Source organism: Pseudophryne corroboree, chromosome 1 (genome assembly GCF_028390025.1).
Source record: "Pseudophryne corroboree isolate aPseCor3 chromosome 1, aPseCor3.hap2, whole genome shotgun sequence".
Classification (NCBI taxonomy): domain Eukaryota; kingdom Metazoa; phylum Chordata; class Amphibia; order Anura; family Myobatrachidae; genus Pseudophryne; species Pseudophryne corroboree.
Window position 1 is genome coordinate 1,226,642,707 of NC_086444.1, and position 26,328 is coordinate 1,226,669,034.

Here is a 26,328-nt window from a genome sequence, read left to right on the forward strand (position 1 = left end):
TGTATCAGGTATAGAGCCATACTGTCTCTGCTGCCCTGTAACCTCAGTCTCTGTATCAGGTATAGAGCCATACTGTCTCTGCTGCCCTGTAACGTCAGTCTCTGTATCAGGTATAGAGCCATACTGTCTCTGCTGCCCTGTAACCTCAGTCTCTGTATCGGGTATAGAGCCATACTGTCTCTGCTGCCCTGTAACGTCAGTCTCTGTATCAGGTATAGAGCCATACTGTCTCTGCAGCCCTGTAACCTCAGTCTCTGTATCAGGTATACAGCCATACTGTCTCTGCTGCCCTGTAACCTCAGTCTCTGTATCGGGTATAGATCCATACTGTCTCTGCTGCCCTGTAACCTCAGTCTCTGTATCAGGTATAGATCCATACTGTCTCTGCTGCCCTGTAACCTCAGTCTCTGTATCTGGTATAGAGCCATACAGTCTCTGCTGCCCTGTAACCTCAGTCTCTGTATCAGGTATAGAGCCATACTGTCTCTGCTGCCCTGTAACCTCAGTCTCTGTATCAGGTATAGAGCCATACTGTCTCTGCTGCCCTGTAACCTCAGTCTCTGTATCAGGTATAGAGCCATACTGTCTCTGCTGCCCTGTAACCTCAGTCTCTGTATCTGGTATAGAGCCATACTGTCTCTGCTGCCCTGTAACCTCAGTCTCTGTATCGGGTATAGAGCCATACTGTCTCTGCTGCCCTGTAACCTCAGTCTCTGTATCGGGTATAGAGCCATACTGTCTCTGCTGCCCTGTAACCTCAGTCTCTGTATCTGGTATAGAGCCATACTGTCTCTGCTGCCCTGTAACCTCAGTCTCTGTATCTGGTATAGAGCCATACTGTCTCTGCTGCCCTGTAACCTCAGTCTCTGTATCGGGTATAGATCCATACTGTCTCTGCTGCCTCGTAACCTCAGTCTCTGTATCGGGTATAGAGCCATACTGTGTCTGCTGCCCTGTAACCTCAGTCTCTGTATCGGGTATAGAGCCATACTGTCTCTGCTGCCTCGTAACCTCAGTCTCTGTATCGGGTATAGAGCCATACTGTCTCTGCTGCCCTGTAACCTCAGTCTCTGTATCGGGTATAGAGCCATACTGTCTCTGCTGCCCTGTAACCTCAGTCTCTGTATCGGGTATAGAGCCATACTGTCTCTGCTGCCCTGTAACCTCAGTCTCTGTATCAGGTATAGAGCCATACTGTCTCTGCTGCCCTGTAACCTCAGTCTCTGTATCGGGTATAGAGCCATACTGTCTCTGCTGCCCTGTAACCTCAGTATCTGTATCGGGTGTAGAGCCATACTGTCTCTGCTGCCCTGTAACCTCAGTCTCTGTATCAGGTATACAGCCATACTGTCTCTGCTGCCCTGTAACCTCAGTCTCTGTATCAGGTATACAGCCATACCGTCTCTGCTGCCCTGTAACCTCAGTCTCTGTATCAGGTATAGAGCCATACCGTCTCTGCTGCCCTGTAACCTCAGTCTCTGTATCGGGTATACAGCCATACTGTCTCTGCTGCCCTGTAACCTCAGTCTCTGTATCAGGTATAGATCCATACGGTCTCTGCTGCCCTGTAACCTCAGTCTCTGTATCAGGTATAGATCCATACGGTCTCTGCTGCCCTGTAACCTCAGTCTCTGTATCAGGTATATAGCCATACTGTCTCTGCTGCCCTGTAACCTCAGTCTCTGTATCAGGTATAGATCCATACCGTCTCTGCTGCCCTGTAACCTCAGTCTCTGTATCGGGTATAGAGCCATACAGTCTCTGCTGCCCTGTAACCTCAGTCTCTGTATCAGGTATAGATCCATACTGTCTCTGCTGCCCTGTAACCTCAGTCTCTGTATCAGGTGTAGAGCCATACTGTCTCTGCTGCCCTGTAACCTCAGTCTCTGTATCAGGTATAGAGCCATACTGTCTCTGCTGCCCTGTAACCTCAGTCTCTGTATCAGGTATAGAGCCATACCGTCTCTGCTGCCCTGTAACCTCAGTCTCTGTATCAGGTGTAGAGCCATACCGTCTCTGCTGCCCTGTAACCTCAGTCTCTGTATCAGGTATAGAGCCATACCGTCTCTGCTGCCCTGTAACCTCAGTCTCTGTATCAGGTATAGAGCCATACCGTCTCTGCTGCCCTGTAACCTCAGTCTCTGTATCAGGTATAGAGCCATACTGTCTCTGCTGCCCTGTAACCTCAGTCTCTGTATCAGGTATAGAGCCATACCGTCTCTGCTGCCCTGTAACCTCAGTCTCTGTATCAGGTATAGAGCCATACTGTCTCTGCTGCCCTGTAACCTCAGTCTCTGTATCAGGTATAGAGCCATACTGTCTCTGCTGCCCTGTAACCTCAGTCTCTGTATCAGGTATACAGCCATACTGTCTCTGCTGCCCTGTAACCTCAGTCTCTGTATCGGGTATAGATCCATACCGTCTCTGCTGCCCTGTAACCTCAGTCTCTGTATCGGGTATAGAGCCATACTGTCTCTGCAGCCCTGTAACCTCAGTCTCTGTATCAGGTATAGAGCCATACTGTCTCTGCTGCCCTGTAACCTCAGTCTCTGTATCAGGTATAGAGCCATACTGTCTCTGCTGCCCTGTAACCTCAGTCTCTGTATCGGGTATAGAGCCATACTGTCTCTGCAGCACTGTAACCTCAGTCTCTGTATCGGGTATAGAGCCATACCGTCTCTGCTGCCCTGTAACCTCAGTCTCTGTATCGGGTATAGATCCATACCGTCTCTGCTGCCCTGTAACCTCAGTCTCTGTATCGGGTATAGAGCCATACTGTCTCTGCAGCCCTGTAACCTCAGTCTCTGTATCAGGTATAGAGCCATACTGTCTCTGCTGCCCTGTAACCTCAGTCTCTGTATCAGGTATAGAGCCATACTATCTCTGCTGCCCTGTATCCTCAGTCTCTGTATCAGGTGTAGAGCCATACTGTCTCTGCTGCCCTGTAACCTCAGTCTCTGTATCGGGTATAGAGCCATACTGTCTCTGCTGCCCTGTAACCTCAGTCTCTGTATCAGGTATAGATCCATACTGTCTCTGCTGCCCTGTAACCTCAGTCTCTGTATCAGGTATAGATCCATACAGTCTCTGCTGCCCTGTAACCTCAGTCTCTGTATCAGGTATAGATCCATACAGTCTCTGCTGCCCTGTATCCTCAGTCTCTGTATCAGGTATAGATCCATACAGTCTCTGCTGCCCTGTAACCTCAGTCTCTGTATCAGGTATAGAGCCATACTGTCTCTGCTGCTCTGTAACCTCAGTCTCTGTATCGGGTATAGATCCATACCGTCTCTGCTGCCCTGTAACCTCAGTCTCTGTATCAGGTGTAGAGCCATACTGTTTCTGCTGCCCTGTAACCTCAGTCTCTGTATCAGGTATAGAGCCATACTGTGTCTGCTGCCCTGTAACCTCAGTCTCTGTATCAGGTATAGAGCCATACTGTCTCTGCTGCCCTGTAACCTCAGTCTCTGTATCGGGTATAGAGCCATACTGTCTCTGCTGCCCTGTAACCTCAGTCTCTGTATCGGGTATAGAGCCATACTGTCTCTGCTGCCCTGTAACCTCAGTATCTGTATCAGGTATACAGCCATACTGTCTCTGCTGCCCTGTAACCTCAGTCTCTGTATCGGGTATAGATCCATACTGTCTCTGCTGCCCTGTAACCTCAGTCTCTGTATCAGGTATAGATCCATACTGTCTCTGCTGCCCTGTAACCTCAGTCTCTGTATCTGGTATAGAGCCATACAGTCTCTGCTGCCCTGTAACCTCAGTCTCTGTATCAGGTATAGAGCCATACTGTCTCTGCTGCCCTGTAACCTCAGTCTCTGTATCAGGTATAGAGCCATACTGTCTCTGCTGCCCTGTAACCTCAGTCTCTGTATCAGGTATAGAGCCATACAGTCTCTGCTGCCCTGTAACCTCAGTCTCTGTATCGGGTATACAGCCATACTGTCTCTGCTGCCCTGTAACCTCAGTCTCTGTATCTGGTATAGAGCCATACTGTCTCTGCTGCCCTGTAACCTCAGTCTCTGTATCAGGTATAGAGCCATACTGTCTCTGCTGCCCTGTAACCTCAGTCTCTGTATCGGGTATAGAGCCATACTGTCTCTGCTGCCCTGTAACCTCAGTCTCTGTATCTGGTATAGAGCCATACTGTCTCTGCTGCCCTGTAACCTCAGTCTCTGTATCTGGTATAGAGCCATACTGTCTCTGCTGCCCTGTAACCTCAGTCTCTGTATCAGGTATAGATCCATACTGTCTCTGCTGCCTCGTAACCTCAGTCTCTGTATCGGGTATAGAGCCATACTGTGTCTGCTGCCCTGTAACCTCAGTCTCTGTATCGGGTATAGAGCCATACTGTCTCTGCTGCCCTGTAACCTCAGTCTCTGTATCAGGTATAGATCCATACTGTCTCTGCTGCCTCGTAACCTCAGTCTCTGTATCAGGTATAGAGCCATACTGTCTCTGCTGCCCTGTAACCTCAGTCTCTGTATCGGGTATAGAGCCATACTGTCTCTGCTGCCCTGTAACCTCAGTATCTGTATCAGGTATACAGCCATACTGTCTCTGCTGCCCTGTAACCTCAGTCTCTGTATCAGGTATACAGCCATACTGTCTCTGCTGCCCTGTAACCTCAGTCTCTGTATCAGGTATAGAGCCATACCGTCTCTGCTGCCCTGTAACCTCAGTCTCTGTATCGGGTATACAGCCATACTGTCTCTGCTGCCCTGTAACCTCAGTCTCTGTATCAGGTATAGATCCATACGGTCTCTGCTGCCCTGTAACCTCAGTCTCTGTATCAGGTATAGATCCATACGGTCTCTGCTGCCCTGTAACCTCAGTCTCTGTATCAGGTATATAGCCATACTGTCTCTGCTGCCCTGTAACCTCAGTCTCTGTATCAGGTATAGATCCATACCGTCTCTGCTGCCCTGTAACCTCAGTCTCTGTATCGGGTATAGAGCCATACAGTCTCTGCTGCCCTGTAACCTCAGTCTCTGTATCAGGTATAGATCCATACTGTCTCTGCTGCCCTGTAACCTCAGTCTCTGTATCAGGTGTAGAGCCATACTGTCTCTGCTGCCCTGTAACCTCAGTCTCTGTATCAGGTATAGAGCCATACTGTCTCTGCTGCCCTGTAACCTCAGTCTCTGTATCAGGTATAGAGCCATACCGTCTCTGCTGCCCTGTAACCTCAGTCTCTGTATCAGGTGTAGAGCCATACCGTCTCTGCTGCCCTGTAACCTCAGTCTCTGTATCAGGTATAGAGCCATACTGTCTCTGCTGCCCTGTAACCTCAGTCTCTGTATCGGGTATAGAGCCATACAGTCTCTGCTGCCCTGTAACCTCAGTCTCTGTATCAGGTATAGAGCCATACTGTCTCTGCTGCTCTGTAACCTCAGTCTCTGTATCGGGTATAGATCCATACCGTCTCTGCTGCCCTGTAACCTCAGTCTCTGTATCGGGTATAGAGCCATACCGTCTCTGCTGCCCTGTAACCTCAGTCTCTGTATCAGGTGTAGAGCCATACTGTTTCTGCTGCCCTGTAACCTCAGTCTCTGTATCAGGTATAGCGCCATACTGTCTCTGCTGCCCTGTAACCTCAGTCTCTGTATCAGGTATAGAGCCATACTGTCTCTGCTGCCCTGTAACCTCAGTCTCTGTATCGGGTATAGAGCCATACTGTCTCTGCTGCCCTGTAACCTCAGTCTCTGTATCGGGTATAGAGCCATACTGTCTCTGCTGCCCTGTAACCTCAGTATCTGTATCAGGTATACAGCCATACTGTCTCTGCTGCCCTGTAACCTCAGTCTCTGTATCAGGTATACAGCCATACTGTCTCTGCTGCCCTGTAACCTCAGTCTCTGTATCAGGTATAGAGCCATACCGTCTCTGCTGCCCTGTAACCTCAGTCTCTGTATCGGGTATACAGCCATACTGTCTCTGCTGCCCTGTAACCTCAGTCTCTGTATCAGGTATAGATCCATACGGTCTCTGCTGCCCTGTAACCTCAGTCTCTGTATCAGGTATAGATCCATACGGTCTCTGCTGCCCTGTAACCTCAGTCTCTGTATCAGTTATATAGCCATACTGTCTCTGCTGCCCTGTAACCTCAGTCTCTGTATCAGGTATAGATCCATACCGTCTCTGCTGCCCTGTAACCTCAGTCTCTGTATCGGGTATAGAGCCATACAGTCTCTGCTGCCCTGTAACCTCAGTCTCTGTATCAGGTATAGATCCATACTGTCTCTGCTGCCCTGTAACCTCAGTCTCTGTATCAGGTGTAGAGCCATACTGTCTCTGCTGCCCTGTAACCTCAGTCTCTGTATCAGGTATAGAGCCATACTGTCTCTGCTGCCCTGTAACCTCAGTCTCTGTATCAGGTATAGAGCCATACCGTCTCTGCTGCCCTGTAACCTCAGTCTCTGTATCAGGTGTAGAGCCATACCGTCTCTGCTGCCCTGTAACCTCAGTCTCTGTATCAGGTATAGAGCCATACCGTCTCTGCTGCCCTGTAACCTCAGTCTCTGTATCAGGTATAGAGCCATACCGTCTCTGCTGCCCTGTAACCTCAGTCTCTGTATCAGGTATAGAGCCATACTGTCTCTGCTGCCCTGTAACCTCAGTCTCTGTATCAGGTATAGAGCCATACCGTCTCTGCTGCCCTGTAACCTCAGTCTCTGTATCAGGTATAGAGCCATACTGTCTCTGCTGCCCTGTAACCTCAGTCTCTGTATCAGGTATACAGCCATACTGTCTCTGCTGCCCTGTAACCTCAGTCTCTGTATCGGGTATAGATCCATACCGTCTCTGCTGCCCTGTAACCTCAGTCTCTGTATCGGGTATAGAGCCATACTGTCTCTGCAGCCCTGTAACCTCAGTCTCTGTATCAGGTATAGAGCCATACTGTCTCTGCTGCCCTGTAACCTCAGTCTCTGTATCGGGTATAGAGCCATACTGTCTCTGCTGCCCTGTAACCTCAGTCTCTGTATCGGGTATAGAGCCATACTGTCTCTGCAGCACTGTAACCTCAGTCTCTGTATCGGGTATAGAGCCATACCGTCTCTGCTGCCCTGTAACCTCAGTCTCTGTATCAGGTGTAGAGCCATACTGTCTCTGCTGCCCTGTAACCTCAGTCTCTGTATCAGGTATAGAGCCATACTATCTCTGCTGCCCTGTATCCTCAGTCTCTGTATCAGGTGTAGAGCCATACTGTCTCTGCTGCCCTGTAACCTCAGTCTCTGTATCAGGTATAGATCCATACTGTCTCTGCTGCCCTGTAACCTCAGTCTCTGTATCAGGTATAGATCCATACAGTCTCTGCTGCCCTGTAACCTCAGTCTCTGTATCAGGTATAGATCCATACAGTCTCTGCTGCCCTGTAACCTCAGTCTCTGTATCAGGTATAGAGCCATACTGTCTCTGCTGCTCTGTAACCTCAGTCTCTGTATCGGGTATAGATCCATACCGTCTCTGCTGCCCTGTAACCTCAGTCTCTGTATCGGGTATAGAGCCATACCGTCTCTGCTGCCCTGTAACCTCAGTCTCTGTATCAGGTGTAGAGCCATACTGTTTCTGCTGCCCTGTAACCTCAGTCTCTGTATCAGGTATAGAGCCATACTGTCTCTGCTGCCCTGTAACCTCAGTCTCTGTATCAGGTATACAGCCATACTGTCTCTGCTGCCCTGTAACCTCAGTCTCTGTATCGGGTATAGAGCCATACCGTCTCTGCTGCCCTGTAACCTCAGTCTCTGTATCGGGTATAGAGCCATACCGTCTCTGCTGCCCTGTAACCTCAGTCTCTGTATCAGGTGTAGAGCCATACTGTCTCTGCTGCCCTGTAACCTCAGTCTCTGTATCGGGTATAGAGCCATACTGTCTCTGCAGCCCTGTAACCTCAGTCTCTGTATCGGGTATAGAGCCATACTGTCTCTGCAGCACTGTAACCTCAGTCTCTGTATCGGGTATAGAGCCATACCGTCTCTGCTGCCCTGTAACCTCAGTCTCTGTATCAGGTGTAGAGCCATACTGTCTCTGCCTCCCTGTAACCTCAGTCTCTGTATCAGGTATAGAGCCATACTATCTCTGCTGCCCTGTATCCTCAGTCTCTGTATCAGGTGTAGAGCCATACAGTCTCTGCTGCCCTGTAACCTCAGTCTCTGTATCAGGTATAGAGCCATACCGTCTCTGCTGCCCTGTAACCTCAGTCTCTGTATCGGGTATAGATCCATACCGTCTCTGCTGCCCTGTAACCTCAGTCTCTGTATCAGGTGTAGAGCCATACTGTTTCTGCTGCCCTGTAACCTCAGTCTCTGTATCAGGTATAGAGCCATACTGTCTCTGCTGCCCTGTAACCTCAGTCTCTGTATCAGGTATACAGCCATACTGTCTCTGCTGCCCTGTAACCTCAGTCTCTGTATCGGGTATAGAGCCATACCGTCTCTGCTGCCCTGTAACCTCAGTCTCTGTATCGGGTATAGAGCCATACCGTCTCTGCTGCCCTGTAACCTCAGTCTCTGTATCAGGTGTAGAGCCATACTGTCTCTGCTGCCCTGTAACCTCAGTCTCTGTATCAGGTATAGAGCCATACTGTCTCTGCTGCCCTGTATCCTCAGTCTCTGTATCAGGTGTAGAGCCATACTGTCTCTGCTGCCCTGTAACCTCAGTCTCTGTATCAGGTATACAGCCATACTGTCTCTGCTGCCCTGTATCCTCAGTCTCTGTATCAGGTGTAGAGCCATACTGTCTCTGCTGCCCTGTAACCTCAGTCTCTGTATCAGGTATAGATCCATAGTGTCTCTGCTGCCCTGTAACCTCAGTCTCTGTATCAGGTATAGATCCATACGGTCTCTGCTGCCCTGTAACCTCAGTCTCTGTATCGGGTATAGAGCCATACTGTCTCTGCTGCCCTGTAACCTCAGTCTCTGTATCAGGTATAGAGCCATACTGTCTCTGCTGCCCTGTAACCTCAGTCTCTGTATCAGGTATAGAGCCATACTGTCTCTGCTGCCCTGTAACCTCAGTCTCTGTGTCGGGTATAGAGCCATACTGTCTCTGCTGCCCTGTAACCTCAGTCTCTGTATCAGGTATAGAGCCATACTGTCTCTGCTGCCCTGTAACCTCAGTCTCTGTATCAGGTATAGATCCATACAGTCTCTGCTGCTCTGTAACCTCAGTCTCTGTATCAGGTATAGATCCATACAGTCTCTGCTGCTCTGTAACCTCAGTCTCTGTATCAGGTATAGATCCATACAGTCTCTACTGCTCTGTAACCTCAGTCTCTGTATCAGGTATAGATCCATACAGTCTCTGCTGCCCTGTAACCTCAGTCTCTGTATCGGGTATAGAGCCATACTGTCTCTGCTGCTCTGTAACCTCAGTCTCTGTATCGGGTATAGAGCCATACTGTCTCTTCTACCCTGTAACCTCAGTCTCTGTATCAGGTATAGAGCCATACTGTCTCTGCTGCCCTGTAACCTCAGTCTCTGTATCAGGTATAGATCCATACAGTCTCTGCTGCCCTGTAACCTCAGTCTCTGTATCGGGTATAGAGCCATACAGTCTCTGCTGCCCTGTAACCTCAGTCTCTGTACCGGGTATAGATCCATACTGTCTCTGCTGCCCTGTAACCTCAGTCTCTGTATCGGGTATAGAGCCATACTGTCTCTGCTGCCCTGTAACCTCAGTCTCTGTATCAGGTATAGAGCCATACTGTCTCTGCTGCCCTGTAACCTCAGTCTCTGTATCGGGTATAGATCCATACCGTCTCTGCTGCCCTGTAACCTCAGTCTCTGTATCGGGTACAGAGCCATACTGTCTCTGCAGCACTGTAACCTCAGTCTCTGTATCAGGTATAGAGCCATACTGTCTCTGCTGCCCTGTAACCTCAGTCTCTGTATCAGGTGTAGAGCCATACCGTCTCTGCTGCCCTGTAACCTCAGTCTCTGTATCAGGTATAGAGCCATACTGTCTCTGCTGCCCTGTAACCTCAGTCTCTGTATCAGGTGTAGAGCCATACCGTCTCTGCTGCCCTGTAACCTCAGTCTCTGTATCGGGTATAGATCCGTACCGTCTCTGCTGCCCTGTAACCTCAGTCTCTGTATCGGGTATAGAGCCATACCGTCTCTGCTGCCCTGTAACCTCAGTCTCTGTATCGGGTATAGATCCATACCGTCTCTGCTGCCCTGTAACCTCAGTCTCTGTATCGGGTATAGATCCATACCGTCTCTGCTGCCCTGTAACCTCAGTCTCTGTATCGGGTATAGAGCCATACCGTCTCTGCTGCCCTGTAACCTCAGTCTCTGTATCAGGTATAGAGCCATACTGTTTCTGCTGCCCTGTAACCTCAGTCTCTGTATCAGGTATAGAGCCATACTGTCTCTGCTGCTCTGTAACCTCAGTCTCTGTATCGGGTATAGAGCCATACTGTCTCTGCTGCTCTGTAACCTCAGTCTCTGTATCGGGTATAGAGCCATACTGTCTCTGCTGCCCTGTAACCTCAGTCTCTGTATCAGGTATAGAGCCATACTGTCTCTGCTGCCCTGTAACCTCAGTCTCTGTATCAGGTATACAGCCATACTGTCTCTGCTGCCCTGTAACCTCAGTCTCTGTATCGGGTATAGAGCCATACTGTCTCTGCTGCCCTGTAACCTCAGTCTCTGTATCAGGTATAGAGCCATACTGTCTCTGCTGCCCTGTAACCTCAGTCTCTGTGTCGGGTATAGAGCCATACTGTCTCTGCTGCCCTGTATCCTCAGTCTCTGTATCAGGTATAGAGCCATACTGTCTCTGCTGCCCTGTAACCTCAGTCTCTGTATCAGGTATAGATCCATACAGCTTCTGCTGCTCTGTAACCTCAGTCTCTGTATCGGGTATAGAGCCATACTGTCTCTGCTGCTCTGTAACCTCAGTCTCTGTATCGGGTATAGAGCCATACTGTCTCTGCTGCTCTGTAACCTCAGTCTCTGTATCGGGTATAGAGCCATACAGTCTCTGCTGCCCTGTAACCTCAGTCTCTGTATCAGGTATATAGCCATACTGTCTCTGCTGCCCTGTAACCTCAGTCTCTGTATCAGGTATAGAGCCATACTGTCTCTGCTGCCCTGTAACCTCAGTCTCTGTATCAGGTGTAGAGCCATACCGTCTCTGCTGCCCTGTAACCTCAGTCTCTGTATCAGGTATAGAGCCATACTGTCTCTGCTGCCCTGTAACCTCAGTCTCTGTATCAGGTATAGAGCCATACTGTCTCTGCTGCCCTGTAACCTCAGTCTCTGTATCAGGTATAGAGCCATACTGTCTCTGCTGCCCTGTAACCTCAGTCTCTGTATCAGGTATAGAGCCATACAGTCTCTGCTGCCCTGTAACCTCAGTCTCTGTATCGGGTATAGAGCCATACTGTGTCTGCTGCCCTGTAACCTCAGTCTCTGTATCGGGTATAGAGCCATACAGTCTCTGCTGCCCTGTAACCTCAGTCTCTGTATCAGGTATAGAGCCATACCGTCTCTGCTGCCCTGTAACCTCAGTCTCTGTATCGGGTATAGATCCATACCGTCTCTGCTGCCCTGTAACCTCAGTCTCTGTATCGGGTATAGATCCATACCGTCTCTGCTGCCCTGTAACCTCAGTCTCTGTATCGGGTATAGAGCCATACCGTCTCTGCTGCCCTGTAACCTCAGTCTCTGTATCAGGTATAGAGCCATACTGTTTCTGCTGCCCTGTAACCTCAGTCTCTGTATCAGGTATAGAGCCATACTGTCTCTGCTGCTCTGTAACCTCAGTCTCTGTATCGGGTATAGAGCCATACTGTCTCTGCTGCTCTGTAACCTCAGTCTCTGTATCGGGTATAGAGCCATACTGTCTCTGCTGCCCTGTAACCTCAGTCTCTGTATCAGGTATAGAGCCATACTGTCTCTGCTGCCCTGTAACCTCAGTCTCTGTATCAGGTATACAGCCATACTGTCTCTGCTGCCCTGTAACCTCAGTCTCTGTATCGGGTATAGAGCCATACTGTCTCTGCTGCCCTGTAACCTCAGTCTCTGTATCAGGTATAGAGCCATACTGTCTCTGCTGCCCTGTAACCTCAGTCTCTGTGTCGGGTATAGAGCCATACTGTCTCTGCTGCCCTGTATCCTCAGTCTCTGTATCAGGTATAGAGCCATACTGTCTCTGCTGCCCTGTAACCTCAGTCTCTGTATCAGGTATAGATCCATACAGCTTCTGCTGCTCTGTAACCTCAGTCTCTGTATCGGGTATAGAGCCATACTGTCTCTGCTGCTCTGTAACCTCAGTCTCTGTATCGGGTATAGAGCCATACTGTCTCTGCTGCTCTGTAACCTCAGTCTCTGTATCGGGTATAGAGCCATACAGTCTCTGCTGCCCTGTAACCTCAGTCTCTGTATCAGGTATATAGCCATACTGTCTCTGCTGCCCTGTAACCTCAGTCTCTGTATCAGGTATAGAGCCATACTGTCTCTGCTGCCCTGTAACCTCAGTCTCTGTATCAGGTGTAGAGCCATACCGTCTCTGCTGCCCTGTAACCTCAGTCTCTGTATCAGGTATAGAGCCATACTGTCTCTGCTGCCCTGTAACCTCAGTCTCTGTATCAGGTATAGAGCCATACTGTCTCTGCTGCCCTGTAACCTCAGTCTCTGTATCAGGTATAGAGCCATACTGTCTCTGCTGCCCTGTAACCTCAGTCTCTGTATCAGGTATAGAGCCATACAGTCTCTGCTGCCCTGTAACCTCAGTCTCTGTATCGGGTATAGAGCCATACTGTGTCTGCTGCCCTGTAACCTCAGTCTCTGTATCGGGTATAGAGCCATACAGTCTCTGCTGCCCTGTAACCTCAGTCTCTGTATCAGGTATAGAGCCATACTGTCTCTGCTGCCCTGTAACCTCAGTCTCTGTATCAGGTATAGAGCCATACTGTCTCTGCTGCCCTGTAACCTCAGTCTCTGTATCGGGTATAGATCCATACCGTCTCTGCTGCCCTGTAACCTCAGTCTCTGTATCAGGTATAGATCCATACCGTCTCTGCTGCCCTGTAACCTCAGTCTCTGTATCAGGTATAGAGCCATACAGTCTCTGCTGCCCTGTAACCTCAGTCTCTGTATCAGGTATAGAGCCATACTGTGTCTGCTGCCCTGTAACCTCAGTCTCTGTATCAGGTATAGATCCATACTGTCTCTGCTGCCCTGTAACCTCAGTCTCTGTATCAGGTATAGATCCATACTGTCTCTGCTGCCCTGTAACCTCAGTCTCTGTATCAGGTATAGATCCATACTGTCTCTGCTGCCCTGTAACCTCAGTCTCTGTATCAGGTATAGAGCCATACCGTCTCTGCTGCCCTGTAACCTCAGTCTCTGTATCAGGTGTAGAGCCATACCGTCTCTGCTGCCCTGTAACCTCAGTCTCTGTATCGGGTATAGATCCGTACCGTCTCTGCTGCCCTGTAACCTCAGTCTCTGTATCGGGTATAGAGCCATACCGTCTCTGCTGCCCTGTAACCTCAGTCTCTGTATCGGGTATAGATCCATACCGTCTCTGCTGCCCTGTAACCTCAGTCTCTGTATCGGGTATAGATCCATACCGTCTCTGCTGCCCTGTAACCTCAGTCTCTGTATCGGGTATAGAGCCATACCGTCTCTGCTGCCCTGTAACCTCAGTCTCTGTATCAGGTGTAGAGCCATACTGTTTCTGCTGCCCTGTAACCTCAGTCTCTGTATCAGGTATAGAGCCATACTGTCTCTGCTGCTCTGTAACCTCAGTCTCTGTATCGGGTATAGAGCCATACTGTCTCTGCTGCCCTGTAACCTCAGTCTTTGTATCGGGTATAGAGCCATACTGTCTCTGCTGCCCTGTAACCTCAATCTCTGTATCGGGTATAGAGCCATACTGTCTCTGCTGCACTGTAACCTCAGTCTCTGTATCAGGTATAGAGCCATACTGTCTCTGCTGCCCTGTAACCTCAGTCTCTGTATCAGGTATAGATCCATACTGTCTCTGCTGCCCTGTAACCTCAGTCTCTGTATCAGGTATAGATCCATACTGTCTCTGCAGCCCTGTAACCTCAGTCTTTGTATCGGGTATAGAGCCATACTGTCTCTGCTGCCCTGTAACCTCAATCTCTGTATCGGGTATAGAGCCATACTGTCTCTGCTGCACTGTAACCTCAGTCTCTGTATCAGGTATAGAGCCATACTGTCTCTGCTGCCCTGTAACCTCAGTCTCTGTATCAGGTATAGATCCATACTGTCTCTGCTGCCCTGTAACCTCAGTCTCTGTATCAGGTATACAGCCATACAGTCTCTGCTGCCCTGTAACCTCAGTCTCTGTATCAGGTATAGAGCCATACTGTCTCTGCTGCCCTGTAACCTCAGTCTCTGTATCAGGTATAGATCCATACTGTCTCTGCTGCCCTGTAACCTCAGTCTCTGTATCAGGTATACAGCCATACTGTCTCTGCTGCACTGTAACCTCAGTCTCTGTATCAGGTATAGAGCCATACTGTCTCTGCTGCACTGTAACCTCAGTCTCTGTATCAGGTATAGAGCCATACTGTCTCTGCTGCACTGTAACCTCAGTCTCTGTATCAGGTATAGAGCCATACTGTCTCTGCTGCCCTGTAACCTCAGTCTCTGTATCAGGTATAGATCCATACTGTCTCTGCTGCCCTGTAACCTCAGTCTCTGTATCAGGTATAGAGCCATACAGTCTCTGCTGCCCTGTAACCTCAGTCTCTGTATCAGGTATAGATCCATACTGTCTCTGCTGCCCTGTAACCTCAGTCTCTGTATCAGGTATAGATCCATACGGTCTCTGCTGCCCTGTAACCTCAGTCTCTGTATCAGGTATAGAGCCATACTGTCTCTGCTGCCCTGTAACCTCAGTCTCTGTATCAGGTATAGAGCCATACTGTCTCTGCTGCCCTGTAGCCTCTGTATCAGGTATAGATCCATACCGTCTCTGCTGCCCTGTAACCTCAGTCTCTGTATCAGGTATAGATCCATACCGTCTCTGCTGCCCTGTAACCTCAGTCTCTGTATCGGGTATAGAGCCATACAGTCTCTGCTGCCCTGTAACCTCAGTCTCTGTATCAGGTATAGATCCATACTGTCTCTGCTGCCCTGTAACCTCAGTCTCTGTATCAGGTGTAGAGCCATACCGTCTCTGCTGCCCTGTAACCTCAGTCTCTGTATCAGGTATAGAGCCATACTGTCTCTGCTGCCCTGTAACCTCAGTCTCTGTATCAGGTATAGAGCCATACTGTCTCTGCTGCCCTGTAACCTCAGTCTCTGTATCAGGTGTAGAGCCATAGTGTCTCTGCTGCCCTGTAACCTCAGTCTCTGTATCAGGTGTAGAGCCATACCGTCTCTGCTGCCCTGTAACCTCAGTCTCTGTATCAGGTATAGAGCCATACTGTCTCTGCTGCCCTGTAACCTCAGTCTCTGTATCAGGTATACAGCCATACTGTCTCTGCTGCCCTGTATCCTCAGTCTCTGTATCAGGTATACAGCCATACTGTCTCTGCTGCCCTGTAACCTCAGTCTCTGTATCAGGTATACAGCCATACCGTCTCTGCTGCCCTGTAACCTCAGTCTCTGTATCGGGTATAGATCCATACCGTCTCTGCTGCCCTGTAACCTCAGTCTCTGTATCAGGTATAGATCCATACTGTCTCTGCTGCTCTGTAACCTCAGTCTCTGTATCAGGTATAGATCCATACTGTCTCTGCTGCCCTGTAACCTCAGTCTCTGTATCAGGTATAGAGCTGCCATGTAACCTCAGTCTCTGTATCAGGTATAGATCCATACGGTCTCTGCTGCCCTGTAACCTCAGTCTCTGTATCAAGTGTAGAGCCATACTGTCTCTGCTGCCCTGTAACCTCAGTCTCTGTATCAGGTATAGATCCATACTGTCTCTGCTGCCCTGTAACCTCAGTCTCTGTATCAGGTATAGAGCCATACCGTCTCTGCTGCCCTGTAACCTCAGTCTCTGTATCAGGTATAGAGCCATACCGTCTCTGCTGCCCTGTAACCTCAGTCTCTGTATCAGGTATAGAGCCATACCGTCTCTGCTGCCCTGTAACCTCAGTCTCTGTATCGGGTATAGATCCATACCGTCTCTGCTGCCCTGTAACCTCAGTCTCTGTATCGGGTATAGAGCCATACCGTCTCTGCTGCCCTGTAACCTCAGTCTCTGTATCAGGTGTAGAGCCATACTGTTTCTGCTGCCCTGTAACCTCAGTCTCTGTATCAGGTATAGAGCCATACTGTCTCTGCTGCCCTGTAACCTCAGTCTCTGTATCAGGTATACAGCCATACTGTCTCTGCTGCCCTGTAACCTCAGTCTCTGTATCGGGTATAGAGCCATACCGTCTCTGCTGCCCTGTAACCTCAGTCTCTGTATCGGGTATAGAGCCATACCGTCTCTGCTGCCCTGTAACCTCTGTCTCTGTATCAGGTATAGAGCCATACTGTCTCTGCTGCCCTGTAACCTCAGTCTCTATATCAGGTGTAGAGCCATACTGTCTCTGCTGCCCTGTAACCTCAGTCTCTGTATCAGGTATAGATCCATACCATCTCTGCTGCCCTGTAACCTCAGTCTCTGTATCAGGTATAGAGCCATACTGTCTCTGCTGCCCTGTAACCTCAGTCTCTGTATCAGGTGTAGAGCCATACTGTCTCTGCTGCCCTGTAACCTCAGTCTCTGTATTAGGTATAGATCCATACTGTCTCTGCTGCCCTGTATCCTCAGTCTCTGTATCAGGTATAGAGCCATACTGTCTCTGCTGCCCTGTAACCTCAGTCTCTGTATCAGGTATAGAGCCATACTGTCTCTGCTGCCCTGTAACCTCAGTCTCTGTATCAGGTATAGAGCCATACTGTCTCTGCAGCCCTGTAACCTCAGTCTCTGTATCAGGTATAGAGCCATACTGTCTCTGCTGCCCTGTAACCTCAGTCTCTGTATCAGGTATAGAGCCATACTGTCTCTGCTGCCCTGTAACCTCAGTCTCTGTATCAGGTATAGAGCCATACTGTCTCTGCTGCCCTGTAACCTCAGTCTCTGTATCAGGTATAGATCCATACTGTCTCTGCTGCCCTGTAACCTCTGTCTCTGTATCGGGTATAGAGCCATACTGTCTCTGCTGCCCTGTAACCTCAGTCTCTGTATCAGGTATAGAGCCATACTGTCTCTGCTGCCCTGTAACCTCAGTCTCAGGTATAGAGCCATACTGTCTCTGCTGCCCTGTAACCTCAGTCTCTGTATCAGGTATACAGCCATACTGTCTCTGCAGCCCTGTAACCTCTGTCTCTGTATCAGGTATAGATCCATACTGTCTCTGCTGCTCTGTAACCTCAGTCTCTGTATCTGGTATAGAGCCATACTGTCTCTGCTACCCTGTAACCTCAGTCTCTGTATCAGGTATAGAGCCATACTGTCTCTGCTGCCCTGTAACCTCAGTCTCTGTATCAGGTATAGAGCCATACTGTCTCTGCTGCCCTGTAACCTCAGTCTCTGTATCAGGTATATAGCCATACTGTCTCTGCTGCCCTGTAACCTCAGTCTCTGTATCAGGTATAGATCCATACTGTCTCTGCTGCCCTGTAACCTCAGTCTCTGTATCAGGTATAGATCCATACTGTCTCTGCTGCCCTGTAACCTCAGTCTCTGTATCGGGTATAGAGCCATACTGTCTCTGCTGCCCTGTAACCTCAGTCTCTGTATCAGGTATAGAGCCATACTGTCTCTGCTGCCCTGTAACCTCAGTCTCTGTATCAGGTATAGAGCCATACTGTCTCTGCTGCCCTGTAACATCAGTCTCTGTATCAGGTATAGATCCATACGGTCTCTGCTGCCCTGTAACCTCAGTCTCTGTATCAGGTATAGATCCATACTGTCTCTGCTGCCCTGTAACCTCAGTCTCTGTATCGGGTATAGATCCATACTGTCTCTGCTGCCCTGTAACCTCAGTCTCTGTATCAGGTATAGATCCATACTGTCTCTGCTGCCCTGTAACCTCAGTCTCTGTATCGGGTATAGATCCATACTGTCTCTGCTGCCCTGTAACCTCAGTCTCTGTATCAGGTATAGATCCATACAGTCTCTGCTGCCCTGTAACCTCAGTCTCTGTATCGGGTATAGATCCATACTGTCTCTGCTGCCCTGTAACCTCAGTCTCTGTATCAGGTATAGAGCCATACTGTCTCTGCTGCCCTGTAACATCAGTCTCTGTATCGGGTATACAGCCATACTGTCTCTGCTGCCCTGTAACCTCAGTCTCTGTATCGGGTATACAGCCATACTGTCTCTGCTGCCCTGTAACCTCAGTCTCTGTATCAGGTATAGAGCCATACTGTCTCTGCTGCCCTGTAACCTCAGTCTCTGTATCGGGTATAGATCCATACTGTCTCTGCTGCCCTGTAACCTCAGTCTCTGTATCAGGTATATAGCCATACTGTCTCTGCTGCCCTGTAACCTCAGTCTCTGTATCAGGTATAGATCCATACAGTCTCTGCTGCCCTGTAACCTCAGTCTCTGTATCAGGTATAGAGCCATACTGTCTCTGCTGCCCTGTAACCTCAGTCTCTGTATCAGGTATAGATTCATACAGTCTCTGCTGCCCTGTAACCTCAGTCTCTGTATCAGGTATATAGCCATACTGTCTCTGCTGCCCTGTAACCTCAGTCTCTGTATCAGGTATAGATCCATACAGTCTCTGCTGCCCTGTAACCTCAGTCTCTGTATCGGGTATAGAGCCATACCGTCTCTGCTGCCCTGTAACCTCAGTCTCTGTATCGGGTATAGATCCATACCGTCTCTGCTGCCCTGTAACCTCAGTCTCTGTATCAGGTGTAGAGCCATACTGTTTCTGCTGCCCTGTAACCTCAGTCTCTGTATCAGGTGTAGAGCCATACTGTCTCTGCTGCCCTGTAACCTCAGTCTCTGTATCAGGTATATAGCCATACTGTCTCTGCTGCCCTGTAACCTCAGTCTCTGTATCAGGTATAGAGCCATACTGTCTCTGCTGCCCTGTAACCTCAGTCTCTGTATCAGGTATAGAGCCATACTGTCTCTGCTGCTCTGTAACCTCAGTCTCTGTATCGGGTATAGAGCCATACTTTCTCTGCTACCCTGTAACCTCAGTCTCTGTATCAGGTATAGAGCCATACTGTCTCTGCTGCCCTGTAACCTCAGTCTCTGTATCGGGTATAGAGCCATACTGTCTCTGCTGCCCTGTAACCTCAGTCTCTGTATCAGGTATAGATCCATACAGTCTCTGCTGCCCTGTAACCTCAGTCTCTGTATCGGGTATAGATCCATACTGTCTATGCTGCCCTGTAACCTCAGTCTCTGTATCGGGTATAGATCCATACAGTCTCTGCTGCTCTGTAACCTCAGTCTCTGTATCGGGTATAGAGCCATACTGTCTCTGCTGCTCTGTAACCTCAGTCTCTGTATCGGGTATAGAGCCATACTGTCTCTGCTGCCCTGTAACCTCAGTCTCTGTATCGGGTATAGAGCCATACTGTCTCTGCTACCCTGTAACCTCAGTCTCTGTATCAGGTATAGAGCCATACTGTCTCTGCTGCCCTGTAACCTCAGTCTCTGTATCAGGTATAGAGCCATACTGTCTCTGCTGCCCTGTAACCTCAGTCTCTGTATCGGGTATAGAGCCATACAGTCTCTGCTGCCCTGTAACCTCAGTCTCTGTATCAGGTATAGAGCCATACTGTCTCTGCTGCCCTGTAACCTCAGTCTCTGTATCGGGTATACAGCCATACTGTCTCTGCTGCCCTGTAACCTCAGTCTCTGTATCGGGTATAGAGCCATACAGTCTCTGCTGCCCTGTAACCTCAGTCTCTGTATCAGGTATAGATCCATACAGTCTCTGCTGCCCTGTAACCTCAGTCTCTGTATCAGGTATAGAGCCATACTGTCTCTGCTGCCCTGTAACCTCAGTCTCTGTATCGGGTATAGATCCATACCGTCTCTGCTGCCCTGTAACCTCAGTCTCTGTATCGGGTATAGAGCCATACTGTCTCTGCTGCCCTGTATCCTCAGTCTCTGTATCAGGTATAGAGCCATACTGTGTCTGCTGCCCTGTAACCTCAGTCTCTGTATCAGGTATAGATCCATACAGTCTCTGCTACCCTGTAACCTCAGTCTCTGTATCAGGTATAGAGCCATACTGTCTCTGCTGCCCTGTAACCTCAGTCTCTGTATCAGGTATACAGCCATACTGTCTCTGCTGCCCTGTAACCTCAGTCTCTGTATCGGGTATAGAGCCATACTGTCTCTGCTGCCCTGTAACCTCAGTCTCTGTATCAGGTATAGATCCATACAGTCTCTGCTGCCCTGTAACCTCAGTCTCTGTATCGGGTATAGATCCATACTGTCTATGCTGCCCTGTAACCTCAGTCTCTGTATCGGGTATAGATCCATACTGTCTCTGCTGCCCTGTAACCTCAGTCTCTGTATCAGGTATAGATCCATACAGTCTCTGCTGCTCTGTAACCTCAGTCTCTGTATCGGGTATAGAGCCATACTGTCTCTGCTGCTCTGTAACCTCAGTCTCTGTATCGGGTATAGAGCCATACTGTCTCTGCTGCCCTGTAACCTCAGTCTCTGTATCAGGTATAGAGCCATACTGTCTCTGCTGCCCTGTAACCTCAGTCTCTGTATCGGGTATAGAGCCATACTGTCTCTGCTACCCTGTAACCTCAGTCTCTGTATCAGGTATAGAGCCATACTGTCTCTGCTGCCCTGTAACCTCAGTCTCTGTATCGGGTATAGAGCCATACAGTCTCTGCTGCCCTGTAACCTCAGTCTCTGTATCAGGTATAGAGCCATACTGTCTCTGCTGCCCTGTAACCTCAGTCTCTGTATCGGGTATACAGCCATACTGTCTCTGCTGCCCTGTAACCTCAGTCTCTGTATCGGGTATAGAGCCATACAGTCTCTGTATCAGGTATAGAGCCATACTGTCTCTGCTGCCCTGTAACCTCAGTCTCTGTATCAGGTATAGAGCCATACTGTCTCTGCAGCACTGTAACCTCAGTCTCTGTATCAGGTGTAGAGCCATACTGTCTCTGCTGCCCTGTAACCTCAGTCTCTGTATCGGGTATAGAGCCATACAGTCTCTGCTGCCCTGTAACCTCAGTCTCTGTATCAGGTATAGAGCCATACAGTCTCTGCTGCCCTGTAACCTCAGTCTCTGTATCAGGTATAGAGCCATACAGTCTCTGCTGCCCTGTAACCTCAGTCTCTGTATCAGGTATAGATCCATACTGTCTCTGCTGCCCTGTAACCTCAGTCTCTGTATCAGGTATAGAGCCATACTGTCTCTGCTGCCCTGTAACCTCAGTCTCTGTATCAGGTATAGAGCAATACCGTCTCTGCTGCTCTGTAACCTCAGTCTCTGTATCAGGTATAGAGCCATACCGTCTCTGCTGCCCTGTAACCTCAGTCTCTGTATCAGGTATAGAGCCATAATGTCTCTGCTGCCCTGTAACCTCAGTCTCTGTATCAGGTATACAGCCATACTGTCTCTGCTGCCCTGTAACCTCAGTCTCTGTATCAGGTATACAGCCATACTGTCTCTGCTGCCCTGTAACCTCAGTCTCTGTATCAGGTATAGAGCCATACTGTCTCTGCTGCCCTGTAACCTCAGTCTCTGTATCGGGTATAGATCCATACTGTCTCTGCTGCCCTGTAACCTCAGTCTCTGTATCGGGTATAGATCCATACTGTCTCTGCTGCCCTGTAACCTCAGTCTCTGTATCGGGTATAGATCCATACTGTCTCTGCTGCCCTGTAACCTCAGTCTCTGTATCAGGTATAGAGCCATACTGTCTCTGCTGCCCTGTAACCTCAGTCTCTGTATCAGGTATAGAGCCATACTGTCTCTGCTGCCCTGTAACCTCAGTCTCTGTATCGGGTATAGAGCCATACTGTCTCTGCTGCCCTGTAACCTCAGTCTCTGTATCGGGTATAGAGCCACACTGTCTCTGCTGCCCTGTAACCTCAGTCTCTGTATCAGGTATAGATCCATACTGTCTCTGCTGCACTGTAACCTCAGTCTCTGTATCAGGTATAGATCCATACTGTCTCTGCTGCCCTGTAACCTCAGTCTCTGTATCAGGTATAGATCCATACTGTCTCTGCTGCCCTGTAACCTCAGTCTCTGTATCAGGTATATAGCCATACAGTCTCTGCTGCCCTGTAACCTCAGTCTCTGTATCGGGTATAGAGCCATACAGTCTCTGCTGCCCTGTAACCTCAGTCTCTGTATCAGGTATATAGCCATACAGTCTCTGCTGCTCTGTAACCTCAGTCTCTGTATCAGGTATATAGCCATACTGTCTCTGCTGCTCTGTAACCTCAGTCTCTGTATCGGGTATAGAGCCATACTGTCTCTGCTGCCCTGTAACCTCAGTCTCTGTATCAGGTATAGAGCCATACTGTCTCTGCTGCCCTGTAACCTCAGTCTCTGTATCGGGTATACAGCCATACTGTCTCTGCTGCCCTGTAACCTCAGTCTCTGTATCGGGTATAGAGCCATACTGTCTCTGCTGCTCTGTAACCTCAGTCTCTGTATCGGGTATAGAGCCATACTGTCTCTGCTGCCCTGTAACCTCAGTCTCTGTATCAGGTATACAGCCATACAGTCTCTGCTGCCCTGTAACCTCAGTCTCTGTATCGGGTATACAGCCATACTGTCTCTGCTGCCCTGTAACCTCAGTCTCTGTATCGGGTATAGAGCCATACTGTCTCTGCTGCTCTGTAACCTCAGTCTCTGTATCGGGTATAGAGCCATACTGTCTCTGCTGCCCTGTAACCTCAGTCTCTGTATCGGGTATAGAGCCATACTGTCTCTGCTGCCCTGTAACCTCAGTCTCTGTATCAGGTATAGAGCCATACAGTCTCTGCTGCCCTGTAACCTCAGTCTCTGTATCAGGTATAGATCCATACTGTCTCTGCTGCCCTGTATCCTCAGTCTCTGTATCAGGTATAGAGCCATACAGTCTCTGCTGCCCTGTATCCTCAGTCTCTGTATCAGGTATAGAGCCATACAGTCTCTGCTGCCCTGTATCCTCAGTCTCTGTATCAGGTATAGAGCCATACTGTCTCTGCTGCCCTGTAACCTCAGTCTCTGTATCAGGTATAGAGCCATACTGTCTCTGCTGCCCTGTAACCTCAGTCTCTGTATCAGGTATAGAGCCATACTGTCTCTGCAGCCATGTAACCTCAGTCTCTGTATCAGGTATAGAGCCATACTGTCTCTGCTGCCCTGTAACCTCAGTCTCTGTATCAGGTATAGAGCCATACTGTCTCTGCAGCCATGTAACCTCAGTCTCTGTATCAGGTATAGAGCCATACTGTCTCTGCTGCCCTGTAACCTCAGTCTCTGTATCAGGTATAGAGCCATACTGTCTCTGCTGCCCTGTAACCTCAGTCTCTGTATCAGGTATACAGCCATACAGTCTCTGCTGCCCTGTAACCTCAGTCTCTGTATCGGGTATACAGCCATACTGTCTCTGCTGCCCTGTAACCTCAGTCTCTGTATCGGGTATAGAGCCATACTGTCTCTGCTGCCCTGTAACCTCAGTCTCTGTATCAGGTATAGAGCCATACTGTTTCTGCTGCCCTGTAACCTCAGTCTCTGTATCAGGTATAGAGCCATACTGTTTCTGCTGCCCTGTAACCTCAGTCTCTGTATCAGGTATAGAGCCATACTGTCTCTGCTGCCCTGTAACCTCAGTCTCTGTATCAGGTATAGAGCCATACAGTCTCTGCAGCCCTGTAACCTCAGTCTCTGTATCAGGTATAGAGCCATACAGTCTCTGCTGCCCTGTAACCTCAGTCTCTGTATCGGGTATAGAGCCATACTGTCTCTGATGCCCTGTAACCTCAGTCTCTGTATCAGGTATAGAGCCATACTGTCTCTGCTGCCCTGTAACCTCAGTCTCTGTATCGGGTATAGAGCCATACTGTCTCTGATGCCCTGTAACCTCAGTCTCTGTATCAGGTATAGAGCCATACTGTCTCTGCTGCCCTGTAACCTCAGTCTCTGTATCGGGTATAGAGCCATACTGTCTCTGCTGCCCTGTAACCTCAGTCTCTGTATCAGGTATAGATCCATACTGTCTCTGCTGCCCTGTAACCTCAGTCTCTGTATCAGGTATAGATCCATACTGTCTCTGCTGCCCTGTAACCTCAGTCTCTGTATCAGGTATAGAGCCATACTGTCTCTGCTGCCCTGTAACCTCAGTCTCTGTATCGGGTATAGAGCCATACTGTCTCTGCTGCTCTGTAACCTCAGTCTCTGTATCGGGTATAGAGCCATACTGTCTCTGCTGCCCTGTAACCTCAGTCTCTGTATCGGGTATAGAGCCATACTGTCTCTGCTGCCCTGTAACCTCAGTCTCTGTATCGGGTATAGAGCCATACTGTCTCTGCTGCCCTGTAACCTCAGTCTCTGTATCAGGTATAGATCCATACTGTCTCTGCTGCCCTGTAACCTCAGTCTCTGTATCGGGTATAGAGCCATACAGTCTCTGCTGCCCTGTAACCTCAGTCTCTGTATCAGGTATAGATCCATACTGTCTCTGCTGCCCTGTAACCTCAGTCTCTGTATCGGGTATAGAGCCATACAGTCTCTGCTGCCCTGTAACCTCAGTCTCTGTATCAGGTATATAGCCATACTGTCTCTGCAGCCCTGTAACCTCAGTCTCTGTATCGGGTATAGAGCCATACTGTCTCTGCTGCCCTGTAACCTCAGTCTCTGTATCAGGTATAGATCCATACTGTCTCTGCTGCCCTGTAACCTCAGTCTCTGTATCGGGTATAGAGCCATACTGTCTCTGCAGCCCTGTAACCTCAGTCTCTGTATCGGGTATAGAGCCATACTGTCTCTGCTGCCCTGTATCCTCAGTCTCTGTATCGGGTATACAGCCATACTGTCTCTGCTGCCCTGTATCCTCAGTCTCTGTATCAGGTATAGAGCCATACTGTCTCTGCTGCCCTGTAACCTCAGTCTCTGTATCAGGTATACAGCCATACTGTCTCTGCAGCCCTGTATCCTCAGTCTCTGTATCAGGTATAGATCCATACTGTCTCTGCTGCCCTGTATCCTCAGTCTCTGTATCAGGTATAGAGCCATACTGTCTCTGCTGCCCTGTAACCTCAGTCTCTGTATCGGGTATAGAGCCATACTGTCTCTGCAGCCCTGTAACCTCAGTCTCTGTATCGGGTATAGAGCCATACTGTCTCTGCTGCCCTGTATCCTCAGTCTCTGTATCAGGTATAGAGCCATACTGTCTCTGCTGCCCTGTAACCTCAGTCTCTGTATCAGGTATAGATCCATACTGTCTCTGCTGCCCTGTAACCTCAGTCTCTGTATCAGGTATAGAACCATACTGTCTCTGCTGCCCTGTAACCTCAGTCTCTGTATCAGGTATAGAGCCATACTGTCTCTGCTGCCCTGTAACCTCAGTCTCTGTATCAGGTATAGAGCCATACTGTCTCTGCTGCCCTGTAACCTCAGTCTCTGTATCAGGTATAGAGCCATACTGTCTCTGCTGCCCTGTAACCTCAGTCTCTGTATCAGGTATAGAGCCATACCGTCTCTGCTGCCCTGTAACCTCAGTCTCTGTATCAGGTATAGAGTCATACCGTCTCTGCTGCCCTGTAACCTCAGTCTCTGTATCGGGTATACAGCCATACTGTCTCTGCAGCCATGTAACCTCAGTCTCTGTATCAGGTATAGAGCCATACTGTCTCTGCAACCCTGTAACCTCAGTCTCTGTATCAGGTATAGAGCCATACAGTCTCTGCTGCCCTGTAACCTCAGTCTCTGTATCAGGTATAGAGCCATACTGTCTCTGCAACCCTGTAACCTCAGTCTCTGTATCAGGTATAGAGCCATACAGTCTCTGCTGCCCTGTAACCTCAGTCTCTGTATCAGGTATAGAGCCATACAGTCTCTGCTGCCCTGTAACCTCAGTCTCTGTATCAGGTATAGAGCCATACTGTCTCTGCTGCCCTGTAACCTCAGTCTCTGTATCAGGTATAGAGTCATACTGTCTCTGCAGCCCTGTAACCTCAGTCTCTGTATCGGGTATAGAGCCATACTGTCTCTGCTGCCCTGTAACCTCAGTCTCTGTATCAGGTATAGAGCCATACTGTCTCTGCTGCCCTGTAACCTCAGTCTCTGTATCAGGTATAGATCCATACAGTCTCTGCTGCCCTGTAACCTCAGTCTCTGTATCAGGTATAGAGCCATACTGTCTCTGCTGCCCTGTATCCTCAGTCTCTGTATCAGGT

General features: G+C 49.3%; 1 protein-coding gene across 3 annotated transcripts in view; it reads right to left on the bottom strand.

The window, feature by feature from the left end:
• ALMS1 (ALMS1 centrosome and basal body associated protein) overlaps positions 1-26,328 on the bottom strand; it is a 108,533-nt gene that overhangs the window by 5,113 nt on the left and 77,092 nt on the right. The window lies entirely within an intron of this gene.